At 41.5% G+C, this 22880-nt stretch overlaps 1 protein-coding gene and 1 non-coding gene across 22 annotated transcripts in view; one reads left to right on the top strand and one right to left on the bottom strand.

Moving 5' to 3' along the window:
• Positions 1 to 22880, top strand: part of PLEKHA5 (pleckstrin homology domain containing A5) — a 259317-nt gene that overhangs the window by 63614 nt on the left and 172823 nt on the right. The gene's annotated exons all lie outside the window — the stretch shown is intronic.
• On the bottom strand, positions 15897 to 16003 carry LOC136131694 (U6 spliceosomal RNA). The gene has a single exon (XR_010656422.1). It is a non-coding gene; the product is annotated as a U6 spliceosomal RNA (small nuclear RNA).

Below are 22880 nucleotides of genomic sequence, written 5' to 3'. Positions count from 1 at the left end.
CCAATGTCAAAGCCCATCAGCTCCCACTCCAATCCATCCATACACTCAGAGCGCACGCTGTCCCTCAGGAAGAAGTTCTGCACTCATCTTTTGGAAATATTGCTTAAATAAATAATCAGTCATAATGATTTTAAAGCACACCAAGAGTAGATCTGGAGCCTCTTTGAACTCTGGGACGCCCAAGTGGTGGTTCCCTCCATATCTCATTTCCAATTTATAGCTGAGAATAATCAGACCTGTACTATGACCTCTGTGTACTTCTATAATTATAATTTATAGGTAGATTTGTAATTTGAAGGATAATTCATAATAAATGATTTTCCTGCTCAAAAATGCTTGATTTGTCTTTCCAGCAAGCAGGAGTACTTGCTGCCATTGTTAATTTTCTATGATTTAGGCAACACGGATGATCAGTTTCTGTGTGCATACCTTTGTGAGTTAACTCTAGAGGTATATAGGTCCTAGCTTTGAAAATGAGCAAATCATTCATTATGGAGGTGAGCCTGTGATGGTGTCCCCATAATTTCCATACTCCAGTTTACAGCTTCTGCTGCTCCTGGTCTGCAGTGATCAGGTTCCAGAGGCCTCTGAGCACCACACCCCACCCTCCCCCGCAGCCTTCAGGGCTGGAACCGACCCCCAGCCCCCACTCTATCAGTCCCCTTGGTCCGTTACTCCTGTGTGCTGCTCAAGTATTATCGTTTCCTTTGTGCATCTGTGACATGAAAGAAGTGGAGGAAGCACTGCTAGCAAAACACGTTTATAAAAGTGTAACGCAGATATCGGTTTGATTTTCACTCGTACCTTCCATTTTGTTCAGAATTCATTATTCCTCAGGTGAAAGCTGCAGAGAGAGAGATGAAATGTCAAAGTAATCTCATCATTAGTTAAAGACATATTCAGGGATTTTTGAATTCTAGGCCAGCATACTTAATTTCTAGAAAAACAGGGAAATCAAGACCTGGAGAAAACAAACAACCCAATCAAAAAATGGGCAGAAGATCTAAATAGACATTTCTCCAAAGAAGGCATACAGATGGCCAAAAAGCACATGAAAAGATGCTGAACATCGCTAATTATTAGAGAAATGCAAATCAAAGCTACAGTGAGGTACCACCTCACATCAGTCAGAATGGCCATCATTAAAAAGTCTACAGATAACAGATGCTGGAGAGTGTGTGGAGAAAAGGGAACCCTCTTGCACTGTTGATGGGAATGTAAATTTGTACAGCCACTATGGAGAACGGTATGGAGGTTCCTTAAAAAACTAAAAATAGAGCTACCATATGATCTAGCTGTCCCAGTCCTGGGCATATATCTGGAGAAAACCATAATTCCAAAAGACACATGCACCTGAATGTTCATTGCAGCAGTGTTTACAATAGCCGAGATATGGAAGCAACCTAAATGCCCATTGACAGATGAATGAATAAAGAAGATGTGGTACATATACACAATGGAATATTACTCGGCCATAAAAAAGAATGAAATAGTGCCATTTGTGGCCACATGGATGAATCTAGAGATTATCATACTAGGTGAAGTAAGTCAGAGAAAGACAAATATCATATGGTATCGCTTATATGTGGAATCTAAAAAAATGATACAAATGAACTTATTTACAGAACAGAAACAGACTCACAGACTTAGAAAACAAACTTATGGTTATCAAAGGGAAAGGTGCAGGGGGAGGGATAAATTAGGAGTTTGGGATTAACATATACACACTACTATATATAAAAGATAATCAACAAGGACCTACTGTATAGCACAGGGAACTCTACTAAATCTTCTGTAATAACAAATGGGAAAAGAATCTGAAAAAGAATATATAACTGAGTCACTTTGCTGTACACCTGAAACTAACATAGCATTGTAAATCAACTATATTCCAATATGAAATTAAAAAAAAATTTTAATCCAAGAAAAAAAAAAAAAAGACCTGAGAGACAGATTGCAACCGTGGGGCTTCCATGAAATAGGCTGTGCGGTAGGATGCTTGACCATGCTTTCCAAGGGGGTAGTTAATTTTATTCTTAATTTTCATGATTGAAGTTACAAAATCCACATAATGAAACAGATTGTGCTGATGTGCACAGAGGTAGTATGGAGCCTGCTTACCTCTGTTTGGTGAGATACTGACAGGGTTTTCCTGGTTGATGTGCGTCTGTCCTGAGCAGAAAGTGGTAGAACTTCGGCTTCCTCCGTTTCACTTCCCATCTCTCTCACCGGGTGTTAGTTTCTTCATCTCTACAGAGGAGGTGTGGGCTATCACGTGATGATGTCTGTTAATTGCTTTCTTTAAAAAGGAGAAAAGAAGAAGAAGTAGAATTATTTATAGTGAGTGGTGGTATGTTAGCCTAATTAGTTGAAATCTAGAAAGCCATGTATATCTTACTTGGTTTATTCTGTTTGGGAATAGAAACCAAATGCTCTGGAGAAAGCAGGGAAAATCTTATCTTTGTGTTGTTTTAATTGCAAACACACATTGCCTGTTTCAGAAATTCTTAGGACTCTTCTTATGACTAATGATTACATTACATTTTAAAGCAAGGCATTTAATTCCTTGGCACTGGGAAATCAGTTTTGGGGGTACAATTTTTTTAAGTGTGAAATTGACTCTTTTATAACTATTCTTGAATACTTTTCCATTCCTTTTTCTTTTCTTTTTTTTTTTTTTGATTCCATGCATTATTGTTAAAGACCTCAGCATAGCAATATTATTTGTATTGAAACAGAAGAAACAAGTGTGATACTCTGGGATCACAATTTTATAAATTTATGCATACTGCTAAGGACTGGAGGGGAGCCTGAAAAACAATTGCAAAAGGATGAAGTGTTAGTTACATATAGATTTTGGGGATATAGGTTTTTCCCTGGTGCATGGGGGAGAAATGGGCTTTTCCAGTAGTTAACAAGTAAGTTAATTTCAGGGTAGTTGAGATTTAGCCTCTTGTTTGTAACAGAATAGTAATATAACTTTTTTTTGTGAAGGAGGTACAGAAAAAAAAAAAAGTTAGAATGAGGTAGAAGGTAACCTGATAAATTTATATGAAAAAATGGCATTTATTTAAGCAAAAGTCTTTCAGAGCCTCCCTCCTCTCCTATATAATTAATGTTATACTTAGTTTTATGCTTTGTACCAGAGTGCAGTATACCAGTGATTTTTTTAGAGCTTGGGAGTGCCAGAGGTAGTAAGCAAATCTCAAACTGTCGGCTTTGAGATTTATTATGTGTGTCTGCTGTTTGAGTCCAAAAGGGCTTAACAGCTGAATATAGATTTTTAAATCACTGTTGGGATTTAAATTTTTACTCCGAAAGACTAGGTCATTTGACAGTAGTCAAGGGCATTTTCATTCTCAAGACTGTTTTGCAGGCCCAGCAGAAAGCTCCTCCATCAGCCCACGAGGGGCGTCATTCTCCGGGCTGAGGCATACTAATCTGGGGTATTTCACACACAAAAATAATACAGCACAGGGGGATTTGTTCTGTAGACTGATCCAGCAAGTGGGTTTTAAATTGGCAGCGCGCAGATAGGAAACAATTGGTCCAGATAGCGAGGATTAAAGGTATTTAGAATGTATATTGTGTTATTACGTTTGATGTGCAAGAAATTTTTACACCTGAAAGTTTGTTTTAGGAACTCACCAATATGAAGGCTGATCAGTTGGGGAAAAAATTTGACAGTGATTATTGCAATTATATTTTCAAGGATACATGCAGTACATTGATGATGTAAAATATGTTGGTTACGTGAGATTTTTAAATTAAATGACTGGATGCAATATACATATTTTAAAATATATATCTATATTTATATAGATCTCTGAAATACAGTATTTTCTTTTAAAGAGAAGAAAGGTTCTGCAGGCTGTGCTTCTTATTCACTGGTTCCTCAACAGACATCCGCAACAGCATTCAAACTTGGGCTTATCAGAGACCAACCAAGTCAGACCCCTCCGGTGTGGCGCCTGGGGGTCTACTTTTCAAGAACCCCTCAGATGATTACAGGGCACAGCCAGGCTTCCGGGCCACTGTTCTAAAGTCCTGTGTGTTTCACATGGAAAGGCACATAGTTGAAAGAAATCTTTTAGTTACCTTGTAGTAATTGTAAAAAGAAAAATCGGTTTAGTTCTTTAATATTCTGGAAAATATCAGATTAAAAAGAATACCTCCCTCTCTAAGAAATAATTTCATTCCTTACCTGAGATGCCCGGAACTCAACATAACCAAATAGAAGATGGCAGAACAGCTGATAGCTGCAGACCAACACTGGCATGAGTTAGACTTGAACTAGGCTTAGATTATCAAGCAAGTTAGCTTCAGCACCAAGCTGAGGTTAAAGGGGGGAGGCATGTGAGTAAATGAAGTAGAACAGTAGTACTGTGTTACCTTTTAAAGAAGTTTGAAATCTCTGGTTGAATGAAGCATAGTAATTTCATAGAACTGAAGTTATAGACTCTGAAGGTTTAAGGTACAGTGGCTCACTGTAATTAAAAGTGGAAATGCTGGAAAGCGTGAATGTGTCTATGTTGATTATTACTTTGGTATTTTAAAATGCGATGCATGGAACAGGTGAGTACATTAATATAATTAAGGTAAGGTTGTGTAAAGAAATTCACTGGAAACCTGAGGAAAGTGAAATGGCATCAGGCATTTATAATTACAAGCAAGGATAAATTTGCCTGGGTTTGTGTTTTTGTACCAGTGGTTGGGGAGGGGTGGTAAATAGAAAGATATTTTTGCTGACTGGTCATGCAACTGCGGGTCGGATGTGACTCATTTCATCTATTAGCTTAATCAGTAAAACTGAGTGTGTTTAGATCTGGAGGAATTCAAAGATGATTACTATATAGTCCTTGCTCTCAAGAAACCTGTAGGTAAATAAGATAATATAGGTGTGTAGGTGAATAGAACATATACCAGTAACAACAATAACAGCGTGTTGACTTTTTTCATTGATACAATAGTGGGAAAAGGGGTTTGTTTACTGGAGAAGCCAGTGCTAGAAGGGTTAACTCATGTACCGTCAGTTGTTAAAGTCATAGTATTTAAGTGGATAAATAAAATGTTGCTTAAGAAAATATGTTAAGGATCTGATCTGGGAGTGGGGGGATCGGCCAGGAGGGGAAAGGGGGAAGATGGTAAAAGGAGGTACTGCTTCGTGGTGATCTCTGTATTGCAGTACCGGGGATTGGGAGTTGGGGTCCATCTGGTGGAAATAGAGGCATAGGTTGGCACTGTGGAATAGGGCACAAGGTCCGACCTTCTGGGAGAGGGGAAGGTAATGATTAGCCGTATTACTTGTGTCGGCCAAGTGAACTAAGATTGAAGGAGGATGCCACTTATTGAAGGGAACTGCAGTAAAAATCAAGACTCTATATACCAGCTATGCTGCCAGCTACTTGTGCCATTTAATCCTTGGAACGGCCCTATGAGGAGGATACTATTATGTTCCCCACTTTTCAGTTAAGGAAGCTTAGTCCAAAGAAGTGAACAACTGCCCTAAATCACAAGGCTGGGAGGTGGTAGAGCCAGGATTTTGGATCCAAGGTGTCTGACCTAAGAGATGACGTTACCACCTCCTTTAGCCTAAGTGGATCGTTAGTATCCAAAGCCAAATGGAGCTGGGCAAGGCAGGGACTGATGACCGGTACAAGCAGAATTTTTGAGGACTTTGTGGCTGGTGTACTATTTTTTTTTTGCGGGGGGGGGGCATGGTTTTTGATAGATGCACAGTCTAGATGAATATCCTGGAAGAACAAAGGATATGGAAGTGAGGCAGCGGCAAAATATGGGCCCAAAGACTGCATTTGAATGGGTCTTGCAGTGTTTTGAGGCAGTAGTACAAGGTGGAAAGGTAAGATGGGATCTTTTTGAGATCCGGAAAGGATTCCTAAAGTCAGATTCTTTAAAAAAAAAAAAAAAAAAAAAAAAAAGATTCTTAAAAAGGAACTTAGGTTTTACTTGATTATATTCTGGAGAACTGAAAGCTTTCAAGTGAGACATTACATGACTGAAGCTGATAATAGGATGTGAGTTAGAGTATTATTTTTATCCAAGGGATTTGTTCTGCTTCAGCGTGGTCACAGTGGATGTCGAAGGTAGAAGATAGAATGAATCAAAGGTTGGTTGAACAGGGAGAGTGACGATGTAAATAGTTTCAAACAACAGTAAGTGGGAGGAAGATGTCGCTTCCACTTACTGTTGTTTGAAACTATTTACATCATCACTTTCCCTTGGGAGAGTGAGGGTGGGAGAAATTCGTGGAGCCCATTCGGCACCGAGAGGCCCCAAGTACTGTGCTTACAGATTGAAGGCAATGATCGAGATGGACATCATCCTTACGTGATGCTGATATCAGATAGACAAACCCAAGTCTGAAGATTATTTAGCTGTGTGACCCCAGACAAGTTAATTGGTCTGTCTTTTTTTTTTTTTGCGGTACACGGGCCTCTCACTGTTGTGGCCTCTCCCGTTGCGGAGCACAGGCTCCGGACGCGCAGGCTCAGCAGCCATGGCTCACGGGCCCAGCCGCTCCGCGGCATGTGGGATCTTCCCGGACTGGGGCACGAACCTGTGTCCCCTGCATCGGCAGGCGGACTCTCAACCACCGCGCCACCAGGGTAGCCCCTGGTCTGTCTTTTTAAGTCTCAAGTTCCTTCTGCTAAAGTAGGATTAGTAGTAGTACCACCCTCACTAGCGTGAGGAGTAACTGAGTTTAGCTCAGTGTATTAGTTTTTTGTTGCTGTTGTAAAAATTAGACACACTTTACTGTTGTAAAAATTAGCCAGCAGTGTTGCATCTCTCCCAGCCTTCTTGCATGGCCCCACCCCCCCTCTGACTCTTCTGCCTCCCTCTTCCATGTTTAAGGGCCCTGGTGATTCCATCGGGCCACCCGGCTACTCCAGAACAATCTCTCCATCTTGTCTCCCCATTTTAACCATGTCTTCAAAGCCCCTTTTGCCATGTAAGGTAGTGAAGTAACCGAATCGCGGGTTCTGGTGATCAGGACGTGGATATCTTGGTGGGGGGGTGTACCCTGTTACCCCTGCAGTGCCACCGTGCCTGCAAATTGCTACCATTTAAGCAATTTCTAGTACTATTAGTATTATTATTGTCATCATCATTACTGTTAATGACAGGATTACTCGCCGCTAGCATTTCATTGGTAACGTTAGTGTCACAGCACAGCTGAAAGCTTTATTTTCATTTGCTGGATCTGTTGGATCTGTTTGGCAGAGATGGATCTGTTTGGCTCTACTGGATCTGTTTGGCAGAGATATCAATCTGATTATATAAGTAGTTTAACTTGAGGTGGCATGTTAGTTTTTAGAAGTACTCAGGAAGGAAAATTCTGAACTCTTAAGTTGTGCAAAGATATTTTTTCCCAGATAATAGCATATGGCAGTCATTAATCAGCCTTGTCATCAGAATGTAAAGTTATGTGTGCCATTTTATTATTAATGATTTGCAAATAAGAGGACTGGTAACTATTTTCTTCCTAATACATTTCTAATATATCTGGTTGGTGAAAGACTACATATTATATAATTTGCTTTATATTTTATGGTTTAAATAGTTGTTTTTGAACAGCAAATAGTTATATTTGTAAAAAGCAGAAAAAAATTTTATGCTGTTGGCTTGCTACTTATTTTTTTAAATCTTCAGATTTATTTATACACCAATTAAAGCCCTGTAAATTACACTTGAACAGGCGTTAATATGAGCATCTAAAATGTTAAGTTTTTTGTTTGGCCAGATGAGGGCACTTTTTCTTTACATTTCTGGAGTTTGAGCTCTGAAGCAGATTTGTTTTTCTCCATCCAAGCTGTTACTTACTTTCTGTTATTATTGCCAGTGAGAGAAATAGTTCTGACATTTTTAATGTTTTGATTGTGTTGTATTCTTAGAGGTTGATCTTTCCCCAAAAGGAAGAAGCTTCAGCTTCTTGCAAAATTTTTATATATGGGAACTTTAAAATGAATGACAATTTCTGTGGTACAGCGTAGTTTTAAGAAATACATGTATACGTGATTTGTAGTTTTGCTTATAATTAGTAATAGCAGTTGAAATTTACTTTTATCCTAATTCGAGTACTCTGTCCATAGCAAGATGAAGTGGAATTAGACGGACTCTTCGTTTCCTCATCAAACTTCTTATGCCTACTTTACATCGAATCAGTGTCACTTTGTATCTCCATCAAAATCCAAGTAATGAAGAAGAAATAAAATACCAGAAATATTTTGTCTTAAAAACAAACTCCAGGGCTTCCCTGGTGGCGCAGTGGATGAGAGTCCGCCTGCCGATGCAGAGGACACGGGTTCGTGCCCCGGTCTGGGAAGATCCCACATGCCGCGGAACGGCTGGGCCCGTGAGCCATGGCCGCTGAGCCTGCTCGTCCGGAGCCTGTGCTCCGCAACGGGAGAGGCCACAACAGTGAGAGGCCCGCGTACCGGAAAAAAAAAAAAAAAAAAAAACACCCAAAACCAAAAATAAATAAATAGAAAAGTTAGATAGACCAAAGGTTAGATAGATGTAGCATGTTTAACTTTTTTATTTGTAGTGCTGGCTGTCAAGGGCTAGGGTGAGTTGAGTAGGATAAGGTTTCTGGGGTTACGTGTGATGGTACTAAAAACAGTACAGACTGCCGTTGCTTCGTGTTGATGTGAATAATCTAAGGAGAAAACCAAAGACAGAGTCATGTTGAGGATTATATTAAAAGGCCCCCGTCACAAAGCTCTTGTCATCTCACCGCAGATAAAACACGTTTACGACTTCTTTTGAAAGTTAAGTTTCTGAACAGCAATGAAACAGGGAACTTGCTTATTCAAGTTTAAAAAACACTAATGAAAATAAATGTCATCGAAACTTGATTGACTGGAAGGAGATTAAAAAGGGGAGAAACCACCATGAATGAGTCCAAAGAGCAAGTTTGTTTAAAATTGTGCACAAGTTTAAAAGTCATGAGAAGGAATGAATTAGTTTTAAGATATACATATAGCAAGATGAGGATAAAGAATACCTCCCTGGAGTAGAGTCAAGCAAGCTGCTCTCCAGTAACTCTGGAAGCGGGTAGGGGCATCAGCTTAGTGCGCCAGCCGACCTTAGTGTCCCCTGTGACTGCCAGGCCGCGCTGTGATCGCCGTCATCACAGCCCTTACTATGGGCACTAGCTGTGCTGCAGGGGCTTCTCCTGCACCTAGTCTCGTTAGCGTCCCTGTGAGACACGTATTATTATTCCCATTTTAAAGATGAGGACATTTAGGCTCAGAGACATAAAGCAATGCGTTCAGTGCCACAAAAACTAGAAAGTAATGTATTCTCAGGCCAAAATTCATGTCATAAGAATTAAAGACACTTTAAAGATAGGAGGAATGTCACCAAGAAGCAAGGGCTTCGGGTTGAAAGGATGGAGTTCTCCCAGTCAGCTCTGTCTGCCTCAGAAGGCCATCTGAGCTGCTTGGTACCTACGAGGAAAGATTTGTTATGGCCTCAGCAGCACGCACATCTTCGGCCTATCAATGGACTGTTCCTGTTAGTCCCTCGGAGAGAAAAAACAGAGTATCCTAGTGTTTAATATCTACCAACATTATTATTTTTTTAACCTAGGGGTTTACTAAGAAAAAGAAAAGAAGACAGTAGTGGCTTTTCACCTTAATTCTGTTTCTGTTCCCTGACTTTTTGTTTTATAAATTTTGGTAGTGGTCTTTTGCCTAGACCTTACCAAGACACAGACTGTTGGAATAGTAAAGCCAAACATTTTTTTCTTTCTGACGATCCTTTTTAGCAAGTAGTAAATATTTTAAACCAGGAAAAGTGTAGATCTTTAATAAGAATTCAACTTTTCTCTCCCTTTCATTAAACATTCATTGGGGGGCTTCCCTGGTGGCGCAGTGGTTGAGAGTCCACCTGCCGATGCAGGGGACACGGGTTCGTGTCCCGGTCCAGGAGGATCCCACCTGCTGCAGAGCGGCTGGGCCCGTGAGCCATGGCCATTGAGCCTGCACGTCCAGAGCCTGTGCTCCGCAACGGGAGAGGCCACAACAGTGAGAGGCCCGCGTACCACAAAAAAAACAAAACAAAGAAAAACACAAAAAAACAAAAACATTCATTGGGAGCCTTCTATGTACCAGCCGCCCTACTTGGCCTGTTGGATACAGATGTAAGACAGCTGTGCCCTTGCTGTTGGTTTATAGTCTGGGGTGGGAACTCAGGAAGTACACCAGTCATTACGGTGAAATGGGATAAATACTGTGACAGCGGGCGGGGTGCCCTGAAAGCAGTACCCCAGCCTGGGCAGGAGCGGGGAGGGACGGCGTCACGGAAGGAAGATGTGATGTTTGAGCTGAATCCTGAAGCACAGGTGATCAGAGTATTTCTCACACAGATAACTGAGAGAGAGGAAGGGCTGGGTTTTAAAGGGGAGGTGTTTGTTTTGGATATTTGGGGAGCGGTACTTAGGTTCTGAGGTGTATATTTGGTTTTTTAAATGTGGGAGTGGAATTTTTATAAGGTTTTTTTTTTTTTTTTTTGGTCCGGAGGTGAATATTTGAGACTCGTTTGAATAGAAGTGACAGAAAAGATAGATTAGTGATAGAATAAGGTAGAAAAAGAGGGGAGGAAACTGGGGAGTGAATGCCTGAGAAAGTCCGAGAGGTGCCCGGAACCTCAGAGTCAGAAGCCAGACCCTTGCTTCGGGAAGAGGTGACGTGGCGTCTGCGGAGGGTGTGCAGAGCCCTCACGTGGAGGCGGACGAGGAAGGCACCGGCTGTGGTTAGGCCGCCAGTCAGTGTCGTGCAAGCTTAGATTTCAGGTAACGTTTTAGAAATGTGCCTGTTCTTCTCTAAGCCTTTTTTACACTGGTGCTTGACTTTGGAGAGGGCATCCAGGGGCCTCTTTGAAGCCGTGTACAGACGTCGATAGTGTCTCTTTATTTTGTTCCCTGCCCATCATCCTCTTTCTCCTGACAATCGAACCTGCATTTTCTTTGGGAAATAACTCCCTGCTGGCTCTCAGGCCTGGTGTTGCCCTGTATTTGACGCACACCTGACCTTAGGAATGTGCACGTGATGTGACTGGACCAGTGAGACTTGACCCTGGGACTTTGCTTAAGCTCTGGAGGAAAAGAATCTCTTTAGTCAGATTTGAAGCTGTAAAGGTGTAAGCCTAGAGCTGTCCTCATGGGACAGGAGACTCGGGGAGGGAGCGGGGTGAGGGGCTGAGACGGACAGACACACCCCCCTTTATCGTGTGAGTTGAGTCTCTGGATCGATTCCTGGACTTTTCAATTTTTTAAGCCAATAAGTTTCCCTTGTTTAAGTTCTTTTGAATTGGATTTTCTGTCATTTGAGGCTCTAAGAGTCTCTCATTCCTCTGAAGAATACTATGTACTTACGTATTTTAAATCCTGCAAATGATTCAGGGGTTTACAGATGAGTAGAGGCCCACTGAACAGAATTAAATGCTTTACTCTGTTCAATTATTATCAGTAAGATTTACCCCACAAATGTAGATTCAGTATGGTTATCATTAACTAATTTATAACGGTCATTCTTGGGACAGTTTGATCTTTATTACAAACATACGTGTAACATTTTGTTTTTTTTATTGTGGATGAGGGGAATGGGACATTTTTATTAATGCCTTTTAGATTAATCGAGGGTTAACCCATTTATCTCCTTCAGCTTCTTTCAGTAAGGATATCCTTTTGGACATGTTGGGATTCCATTTTACTCGTTATCTGTCTCTATAGGCTTATAAATATTCTTGCCAACCATAAATCTTAGATCTAGGAATCAAGCCCATGAACCATAAAAGCAACATAACTTGCCAAAGGCCGCATAAAATAAAATATGAAGTCGTCCCTGGCTCTAGCTAAGTTAGGTAACTTGAAGAAAAAGGAAAATGGTTTTGCTAATTTTGTCATTAGGAGTAGGCTTCCAATTCAGTAGAAAATGATGGATATTTTAAATTTTAATTCAATAAAAACTATTTACTAGAAGGCAACATTAAAAATACTAGGGCAGGGGCTTCCCTGGTGGCGCAGTGGTTGAGAGTCCGCCTGCCGATGCAGGGGACACAGGTTCGTGCCCCGGTCCGGGAAGATCCCACATGCCGCGGAGCGGCTGGGCCCGTGAGCCATGGCCAGTGAGCCTGCGCGTCCGGAGCCTGTGCTCCGCAACGGGAGAGGCCGCAACAGTGAGAGGCCCGCGTACCGCAAAAAAAAAAAAAAAAAAAAAAAAAAAATACTAGGGCAGTTGGAAAGTACTTGCTCTGATACAAAGATTTCCAAGGGCACTGTGACATCTGCCCTCTGGGTTGAGTTAGTGAGGCTGGCCACAGAGAGGGTGATTATTTCTTTCTGGGCACTGCACGTGCCATGGATGGAGCTTCTCCCAGGCACACACTGATGCTTGTTTGGGTTACATAGAACAAAAAAGTTGGATTATAATCACCTGTGGAGAGCTGAGACTGTGCCTGAATTCAGTCTACTAAATTTCTTGTTTTCCGTAGAAAGAGACATTCCCTAAGAGAATAACACCAACTCATTTCTAGTTAGTAGGTAGAAGAAAAGGAGTAAGAGTAAAAAGGTTGGATTGAAATTGAGTCCCAGACCCCATTCCCTATGCTCTGGTCATGTGTTCCTTGATATTGGTCTGATGTTCTCAGCCTCCATGCTTTTTTATCTTACTCTCTATCTAAAATACTATTTATGATTTAGTTTTAAATTATGTAATTTATGAATTAGCACTAATTAGCATTAGTATATGAAGTCCTGTACTCTAATGCAGCTCACACTCCAAGAAGCTTTTTGAGGCATCTTCCCACTTATGAACAAGCATCCTCCCTTTCTCTGTCCCGCCATTTGTGCAGACTTTATATTTTTTTTTCCTACTACATGCTTTAGGCATTGTAAGTGCTAGTGGGTCAAAGAAGAACAATGTGCCACTCCTGCCCTCTGGTGGTTGAAAGAAACATTGCAAACAAGTGATTATAAAGATCTGTGGGCTATGACTCTTCATCAGCCTTGGCATCATCCGTTTCTTTCATTCCTGCTGCGTTTATTCATTCACTGATTGGTCAGTCATGTAATGAGCATCTTCTGTATGACAGCCTTTATCAGTACTCTAATGGTGCCTTGTCTGGTGTAGCAGCATTCTGGGCTTCAGTAGCAACAGTTTACACATGTGAGGTCTTTCAAATGGAATTACAAAGGCATGCTCTCCATGTGTCTAGATCTGACTTTCTGCCTCCCTATTTGGGTTGCAAAGTGTTTTCCTATCTGCATCTAACATTTCTAGGCCTACTGAGCTTCAAATTGGTTGTACATGTGATGGATGAAAAATAAAGAAGTATTGTACCTTAGTTTTCTCTTGCTGCCTGACAAATTACGTCGAAACTTAGCAGCTTAAAACAGTAAGCATTTAATATCTCAGAGTTTCTGAGGGTCAGGAATTACGGAAGTGACCTAGCTGGGTGGTCTGGCTCTGTCTCTTAGGGGAATGCGGTCAAGGTGTTGGTTGGGGCTGTAGTCGCCTGAACGCTTGGCTAAGGCTAGGATATGCTTCCAAGTTGATCCTGATCGGTGGGAGGCCACAGCTCTTCAGGTCATGGTGCTTGGCTTCCCCCGGAGAGAGTGATTCAAGAGAGAACAAGAGGGGGGCCTCAGTGTCTTCAATGACCTCGCCTTACAGGTGAGGCAAGAGGACTGCGAAGGGCTTGACTGCCAGGAGGTGAGAATCACTAGGGGCCACCTTGTCTGCTGGCTACCACGTGTTACAATGCCATGTTTGTGAGCCTCTGTCAGTGAATTTGGGCCCATATGAAGAAGACACTAGTAAATCTTCAAATGGAAGTATTTTAGAGTGAAATAAAGGGTTGAAAAATTAGACCAGCTCATCTTCACTTTAATTTCATTCTTCATTCCCCTGGGAGAATGCTGATAAGTCCTCAGTGCTCCCAATCGCATGCTTTTAAACGGAGCACTTAGAAATGAGTCTCATGAGAACAAATTTTTATGAATGTGAGACGAACATTTTCATTTTTTAAATCTGTGATCTGTTTCTGTTTCTGTGCCACTCAGTGGTGAGAAGTATTTCTGCAGAGAGGATGCTTAGTGATGGCTGCTTGTTTCTCAAAGATTCTTTGTCAAATTACTTACATGTTTTAATTTGAGCAGTGAACACCATTTTGGGTCTACGGTCTGTCAGAACGCTGCTAGCCCCAACAAGGTTGTGATGAAAAATGGCAGATATACAGATGATCGGGTGGTAAGGAAAGTGTGGCCACCTCATGCATATGCAGGTTTAAACATTGCTAGGTTACTAAGCACGGATGTGAGCAGAGCTGAGAGTAAAGTGCTAGAACAGAATCTTACTTTAGTATTAAGAACATCGGGTCTTTGAAGTAAAATTAGAAAGGAAAATTAAAGTTGCCTCTCCTCTCTCCTACCTTCCCCCCAAGTAATTTTCCTCCCTGTTTTCCATCCCATCTTAACACATGTTTTCATAAGTAAAATCTGTTTTCAGGTTGGTGTGTTCATTTTGAGAGTACAGCAGTGCTACTTTCAGCATTGTAAATGGATGGGAAAGGAAAATATGGGAGGATATAAACGATTTAAAATATTAGAATTCTATTGATCTGGTTTTCATGTCATGGTTTCAATACCATTGTAGAAACAAATCATATTAGAAATGATATTTGTAGCTATGCAATTTTATTGATGCTTCTGGTAATAGCCAACCTAGAATACATGTTTCCATGGAATAATTATAATAGCCTATAATGTTTATCTTTAAGGTCTTATTTTGCAGATATGACTCATGAAATTAATATTAATAAGTTTGTAATCCCCAACGGCAAAAGGATAGATGATAATATATTATACATTGAGATTATTTCCTTTAGAACTTATTTCATTGACCATATTGTATCACATTCATTGATTTGCATATATTGAAGAATCCTTGCATCCCTGGGATAAACCCCACTTGATCATGGTGTGTGATCCTTTTAATGTGCTGTTGGATTCTGTTTGCTAGTATTTTGTTGAGGATTTTTACATCTATGTTCACCAGTGATATTGGCCTGTAGTTTTCTTTTTTTGTGACATCTTTGTCTGGTTTTGGTATCAGGGTGATGGTGGCCTCCTAGAATGAGTTTGGGAGTATTCCTCCCTCTGCTATATTTTGGAAGAGTTTGAGAAGGATGGGTGTTAGCTCTTCTCTAACTGTTGGATAGAATTTACCTGTGAAGCCATCTCATCCTGGGCTTTAGTTTGTTGGAAGATTTTTTAATCAGTTTCAATTTCAGTGCTTGTGATTGGTCTGTTTATATTTTCTGTTTCTTCCTGGTTCAGCCTTGGAAGGTTGTACTTTCTAAGAATTTGTCCATTTCTTCCAGGTTGTCCATTTTATTAGCATACAGTTGCTTGTAGTAATCTCTCAAGATCCTTTGTATTTCTGCAGTGTCAGTTGTTACTTCTCCTTTTTCATTGCTAATTCTGTTGATTTGAGTCTTCTTTTCTTTCTTGATGAGTCTGGCTAAAGGTTTATAAACTTGTTTATCTTCTCAAAGAACCAGCTTTTAGTTTTATTGATCTTTGCTATTGTTTCCTTCATTTCTTTTTCATTTATTTCTGATCTTATCTTTATGATTTCTTTCCTTCTGCTGACTTTGGGGTTTTTTGTTCTTCTTTCTCTGATTGCTTTAGGTGTAAGTTTAAGTTGTTTTTTGAGATTTTTCTTGTTTCTTTTTTTCTTTTTCTGTTTTTAACTTTTTGTTTTATAAAACAATCATATACTTGTAAAGGAATCTTTATACTTGACTTTACTGTTAGTTTTTAATAAACATTATCAAGGGACTATATTAAATTCTTACATTTTCCATATATCAAAACTGTGGAACGCTTTATGAATTTGCGTGTCATCCTTGCACAGGGGCCATGCTAATCTTCTCTATATCATTCCAATTTTAGTGTATGTGCTGCCGAGGCAAGCACTTTTCTTGAGGTAGGATTGTATTGCTATAAACTTCCCTCTTAGAACTGCTTTTTCTGTTTTGGGTCGCTGTGTTTTCATTGTCATTTGTCTGTAGGTTTTTTGGGGTTTTTGTTTTTGTTTTTTTTGCGGTTCGCAGGCCTCTCACTGTTGTGGCCTCTCCCTTTGCGGAACACAGGCTCTGGACGCGCAGGCTCAGCGGCCATGGCTCACGGGCCCAGCCGCCCCGCAGCATGTGGGATCTTCCCGGACCAGGGCATGAACCCGTGTCCCCTGCATTGGCAGGCGGACTCTCAACCACTGCGCCACCAGGGAAGCCCTGTAGGTATTTTTTGATTTCCTCTTTGATTTCTTCAGGGATCTCTTGGTTATTTAGTAGCATACTGTTTAGCCTCCATATGTTTGTATTTTTTACAGTTTTTTTCCTGTAATTGATATCTAGTCTCAGAGAATCGTGGTTGGAAAAGATACATGATATGATTTCACCTTTCTTAAATTTACCAGGGCTTGATTTGTGACCCAAGATATGATCTATCCTGGAGAATGTTCCATGTGCACTTAAGAAGAAAGTGTATGCTGTGGTTTTTGGATGGGGACTGTCCTATAAATATCAATTAAGTTCACCTGGTCTAATGTGTCATTTAAAGCTTGTATTTCCTTATTTATTTTCATTTTAGATGATCTGTCCATTGGTGAAGGAGGGGTGTTAAAAGTCCCCCACTATTATTGTGTTACTGTCAGTTTCCCCTTTTATGGCTGTTAGCATTTGTCTTATGTATTGAAGTGCTCCTATGTTGGGTGCATAAATATTTACAAGTTTTATATCTTCTTCTTGGATTGAGCCCCTGATCATTATGTAGTGTCCTTCTTTGTCTTTTTTAATAGTCTTTATTTTAAAGTCTGTTTTGTCTGATGTGAGTATTGCTGCTCCAACTTTTGATTTCCATTTGCATGGGATATCTTTTCCAATCCTGTCACTTTCATTCTGTATGTGTCCCTAGGTCTGAAGTGGGTCTCTTGTGGGCAGCATATATACAGGTCTTGTTTTTGTATCCATTCAGCCAGTCTATGTCTTTTGGTTGGAGCATTTAATCCATTTACATGTAAGGTAATTATTGACATGTATGTTCCTATTACCATTATCTTAATTGTTTTGAGTGTGTTTTTGTAGGTGTTTTCCTTCTCTTGTATTTCCTGCCTAGAGAAGTTCCTTTAGCATTTGTTGTAAAGCTGGTTTGGTGGTGCTGAATTCTCTTAGCTTTTGCTTGTCTGTAAAGGTTTTAATTTCTCCATCAAATCTAAATGAGATCCTTGCTGGGTAGAGTAATCTTGGTTGTAGGTTTTTCCCTTTCATCACTTTAAATATGTCCTGCCACTCCCTTCTGGCTTGCAAAGTTTCTGCTGAAAAATCAGCTGTTAACCTTATGGGGATTCCCTTATGTGTTATTTGTTGTTTTTCCCTTGCTGCTTTTAATATTTTTTCTTTGTATTTAATTTTTGATAGTTTGATTAATATGTGTCTTGATGTGTTTCTCCTTGGATTTATCCCATATGGGACCCTCTGTGCTTCCTGGACTTGATTGACTTTCCTTTCCCAAGTTAGGGACGTTTTCAACTATAATCTCTTCAAATATTTTCTCAGACCCTTTCTTCTTCTATTTTTCTTCTGGGACCCTTATAATTCGAATGTTGGTGCATTTAATGTTGTCCCAGAGGTCTCTGAGACTGTCCTCAATTCTTTTCATTCTTTTTTCTTTATTCTGCTCTGCAGTAGTTATTTCCACTATTTCGTCTTCCCGGTCACTTATCTGTTCTTCTGCCTCAGTTATTCTTCTATTGATTCCTTCTAGAGAATTTTTAATTTCATTTATTGTGTTGTCATCATTGTTTGTTTTTCTCTTTAGTTGTTATAGGTCCTTGTTAAACATTTCTTATATTTTCTCCAATCTATTTCCAAGATTCTGGATCATCTTTACTGTCATTACTCTGAATTCTTTTTCAGGTAGACTGCCTATTTCCTCTTCATTTGTTTGGTCTGGTGGGTTTTTACCTTGCTCCTTCATCTGCTGCATATTTCTCTGTCTTCTCATTTTGTTTAAGTTACTGTGTTTGAGGTCTCCTTTTCGCAGGCTGCAGGTTCATAGTTCCCGTTGTTTTTGGTGTCTGCCCCCAGTGGGTGAGGTTGGTTCAGTGGCTTGTGTAGGCTTCCTGGTGGAAGGGACTGGTGCCTGTGTTCTGGTGGGTGGGGCTGGATGTTGACCTTCTGGTGGTCAGGGCCGTGTCCGGCGGTATGTTTTGGGGTGTCTGTGAACTTAGTATGACTTGTAGACAACCTCGCTGCTAATGGGTGGGGTTGTGTTCCTGTCTAGCTGCTCGTTGTTTTGCATGGGGCATCCAGCACTGGAGTTTGCTAGCCACTGGTTGGAGCTGGGTCTTAGTGTTGAGACGGAGATCTCTGGAAGAGCTCTTGCTGATTGATATTATGTGGGGCTGGGAGGTCTCTGATGGTCAAGTGTCCTGGACTCGACTCTCCCACCTTGGAGGCTGAGTCTCGACACCAGGCCAGAGCACCGAGACCCTGCCAGCTGCACAGCTCAGAAGAAAAGGAAGAAAAAAACAAACATAAAAATGGACAGATACAACCTCAAACCAAATGGTAAAAGCAAAACTAAACAGCCAAAGTCACACAAAGAGACGTACACACACACACTTGTAAAAAGAAGAAAAAAACAAACACCAAGAACAAAACCTTAAAAAAAAAACCAGACAGAACCCTATTACAAATGGTAAAAGCAAACCTAAATAGACAAAATCACACAAAGAAACATACACCCCCCCACACACACACTCACAAAAAGAGAAAAAAGGGGAAAAAATTTTTTAAAAAAGGAATAGAGCAACCAAACCAATAAACAAATCCACCGATGATAACAAGCACTAAGAGCTAAACTAAGATAAACATAAAACCAGAAACAAATCAGACGCAGAGACAGCAAACCCCAAGTCTACAGTTGCTCCCAAAGTCCACCGCCTCAGTTTTGGGATGATTCGTTGTGTATTCATGTATTCCACAGATGCAGGTACATCAAGTTGATTGTGGAGCTTTAATCCGCTGCTCCTGAGGCTGCTGGGAGAGATTTCCCTTTCTCTTCTTTGTTCGCACAGCTCCTGGGGTTCAGCTTTGGTTTTGGCCCCGCCTCTGTGTGTAGGTCACCTGAGGGCATCTGTTCCCCACCCAGACAGGAGAGGGTTAAAGCAGAGGCTGATTAGGGCTCTCTTGCTCACTCAGGCTAGGGGGAGGGAGGGGTACAGTAGTCATAATTGGAATGCGGGGCGAGCCTGCAGCAGCAGAGGCCAGCATGACATTGCAACAGCCTGAGGTGTGCTGTGTGTTCTCCCAGGAAAATTGTCCCTGAATCATGGGACCCTGGTAGTGGTGGGCTGCACAGGCTTCCAGGGGTGTGTGTGTGGATAGTGACCTGTGCTTGCACACAGGCTTTTTGGCGGCAGCGTTAGTGGTCCATCCCCATCTCTGAGGTCCGCACTGATCGCCACAGCTCGCACCCGTCTGTGGAGCTCGTTTAGGCTGTGCTCTGAATCCCCTCTCCTCACGCACCCCGAAACAATGGTCTCTTGCCTCTTCAGCAGCTCCAGACTGTAATCCCGGACTCCCTCCCAGCTAGCTGTGGCACACTAGCCCCCTTCAGGCTGTGTTCACGCAGCCAACCCCAGTCCTCTCCCTGGGATACGACCTCCGAAGCCCGAGCCTCAGCTCCCAGCCCCGCCCGCCCTGGCGGGTGAGCAGACAAGCCTCTCGGGCTGGTGAGTGCCGGTCGGCACCGATTCTCTGTGGGAATCTCTCCGCTTTGCCCTCTGCACCCCTGTTGCTGCGCTCTCCTCTGCGGCTCCGAAGTTTCCCCCCTCCGCCACCCGCAGTGGGGCTTCTAGTGTGTGGAAACCTTCCCTCCCACTGGTGCAGGTTCCGTCCCTATTCTTTTGTCTCTGTTTTTTCTTTTTTCTTTTGCCCTACCCAGGTACGTGGGGAGTTTCTTGCCTTTTGGGAGGTCTGAGGTCTTCTGCCAGCATTCAGTAGATGTTCTGTAAGAGGTGTTCCACATGTAGATGTATTTCTGATGTATTTGTGGGGAGGAAGGTGATCTCCGCGTCTTACTCTTCCGCCATCTTGAAGGTCTCCTCAGTCTTACTCTTAGTATCATTTTTTCCAGAGCTTTTCTGAAGCTTCACTGTGCCTTTTTCATAGAAAGAAAATCATCCGTTCACAATACAACCATCATCACCTTGAGCTGTTTTTGTTCATCCTCTCTCATTTTGGAGTAATCTTGAAATCTTCCCTCCTATTAGACAGTTTTAAGAAATGTTTGGCTCTAGTTATTTATATTTTCAGTGGTAGAAATACTGCCTTAATGCTAGGAAAACTTCCTCATGGATAATGTCTTCCTCTTGAAGCATTACAAATTAGTAAGTGAATTATCCATTGATTGGATAAATTTATTTTTTATTTACCAAAATAAATGCCTTTTAAAAAAACATTCATTCTTTGATCAGCTTAATGCAAAGCCTGTACCAGGCACTACAGAAGAGAGAACTGGAAGATAGTTCTGCACGGAAGATACGTCCTCTGTCTGCAGCACTTGTCATAAAAGCAGAGAGCTTTTACCTACTGCATATTAGTAATAATAACAAGAACGTTCACATTACAGAGTTAAAAATCAACTTATAAGCCCAGTGTATCTGATTATTTCTAGCATGTTGGGAAAGTGAAGGTGATTCATTTGGTCAGAAGTCCCAGTGATCTCAGGGTCATTTCAGGTTCTCTATGTGATCTTCCTCTGCTTGCTTGCCTTACTCTTTCGAGACAGCCACTGAGTGTGTTTCAAAAGGGATGTCCCCAAGGAAAAGGGACTCCCCTATTCCCAACCCTCAAGATGGACAGAACTGAAGTTAGGAAAAAGCCGATTTCCACGTGGATTTTAAAATATCAATGTGAAAACAAAATCAGCAGTGAAGCCCAGGTTTTTAACAGACGGTCAGAAGAGAAGTCGGAAAAGGAGAGCAAGATGGTGAGAATTGGGAGAGTCTGGTGACTCGTTAGTTTTCTAGGATGTTAATGTATTTGGCATTTTATGTCACTGGTGTTAAACTTTTTTGACCACTATCTGCAACAAGAAATATTATTGGGCTTCCCTTGTGGCGCAGTGGTTGAGAATCTGCCTGCCAATGCAGGGGACTCGGGTTCGAACCCTGGTCTGGGAAGATCCCACACGCCACGGAGCAGCTAGGCCCGTGAGCCACAATTACTGAGCCTGCGCATCTGGAGCTTGTGCTCTGGAACAAGAGAGGCCGCGACAGTGAGAGGCCCGCACACCGCGATGAGGAGTGGCCCCCGCTCGCCGCAACTGGAGAAAGCCCTCTCACAGAAACAAAGACCCAACACAGCCAAAAATAACTAAATAAAATAAATAAATAAATAAAAGTTTAAAAAAGAAGGAAAAAAAAGCTGAATAGGACCTTAAAGATCATTTAATCAACTCATTTAAAAAAAAAGAAATACATATTATTACATGACTTAGTGTTCACATACAAATACGTTTCTTTATATAAAACTGAAATGAAAAATTATTTTCCCCTTACTACCTGTACCTTCTCTTCTGTGTCATTATTTTAAAGTGCTGGCAGAAAGCATCCCATTAATTGCATTTCATTATCCTCTAATGGACCAGACCAGGGGTTAAAAATTCTGCCTTGGGAAACAGTGAGATTCACATGGGCAAGAACAGAAGTGAAGTAAGGCTTGTTTTTTTGGATGTAACTGTTATTGTGGGTTATCTGCCAGTTTGTAGAAATCCAACTACTTTGATCGTCTGACACACAGCTTTCCACCCAGCAAGTGTCAAGTTACTGTTGAAGAAACACAGCACAGCAGTCATTACTACTGTACAGCCAAATCAGTTGTTGCTTATATCAGTCTCGTCCCCTAAACTCATCCTGTTGCAAGACAGGAGATGCTTGTTGATCAACTGCAGCTGCCACTGACCAAAACAGCTATACAACATAAGCTAAACTGTAACTTAATCAGACGAGGAGGATCCCCTGTGACTTCAAATCACTCCAGAACTTTGTACAATAACCATTTCTTGTGATCCACAGTTCCTGCAGGGCAGGAATTGAGCTGCTCAGTAGGGCAGTTCTGGCTCAGGGTGTCTTATGAGCTTTTAGTTTGATGTTGGCTGGGGCTTGGGAACTGGGGATGGAGGGTCACATGGCTAGCAAGTTGGGACTGGCCAGTTGGTTTCTCTCCACATGGACCCCTCCACCGGGTTATGTGCCTCTCGACATGGCAGCTGGCTTTGTCCAGAGCGAGCCATCCTAAAGACCAAGATGGAAACCCAAGGAGGTGCGATACATAGGTGTGCGTACCAGGAGGTGAGGATCCTTGGCTATCTTAGAGGCTGGCTACCATTCCTTAAAAGAATATCTTTATTGGTCATCCCTGGTGGTGCAGTGGTTGAGAGTCCGCCTGCCGATGCAGGGGACACGGGTTCGTGCCCCAGTCCAGGAAGATCCCACATGCCGCGGAGCAGCTGGGCCCGTGAGCCATGGCCGCTGAGCCTGCGCGTCTGGAGCCTGTGCTCCGCAACGGGAGAGGCCACAACAGTGAGAGGCCTGCGTACCGCAATGATAAAATTTAGAAAATGGGGTTCATGAGGAAATACTGAATCATTAAGCAAGTAATATTTAAAGTGCAGAATTATGAAAAATTAGTTAAATATTGGGAAGAATCTAAATGGAATTAATAAGGATAGAAAATAGTTTAGTAAAATTAGTAATGCTAATCATTAAATAAGTAAAATGACCCAT

Source organism: Phocoena phocoena, chromosome 11 (assembly GCF_963924675.1).
Source record: "Phocoena phocoena chromosome 11, mPhoPho1.1, whole genome shotgun sequence".
Taxonomy (NCBI): domain Eukaryota; kingdom Metazoa; phylum Chordata; class Mammalia; order Artiodactyla; family Phocoenidae; genus Phocoena; species Phocoena phocoena.
This window is presented reverse-complemented; position numbering and strand designations above follow the sequence as displayed.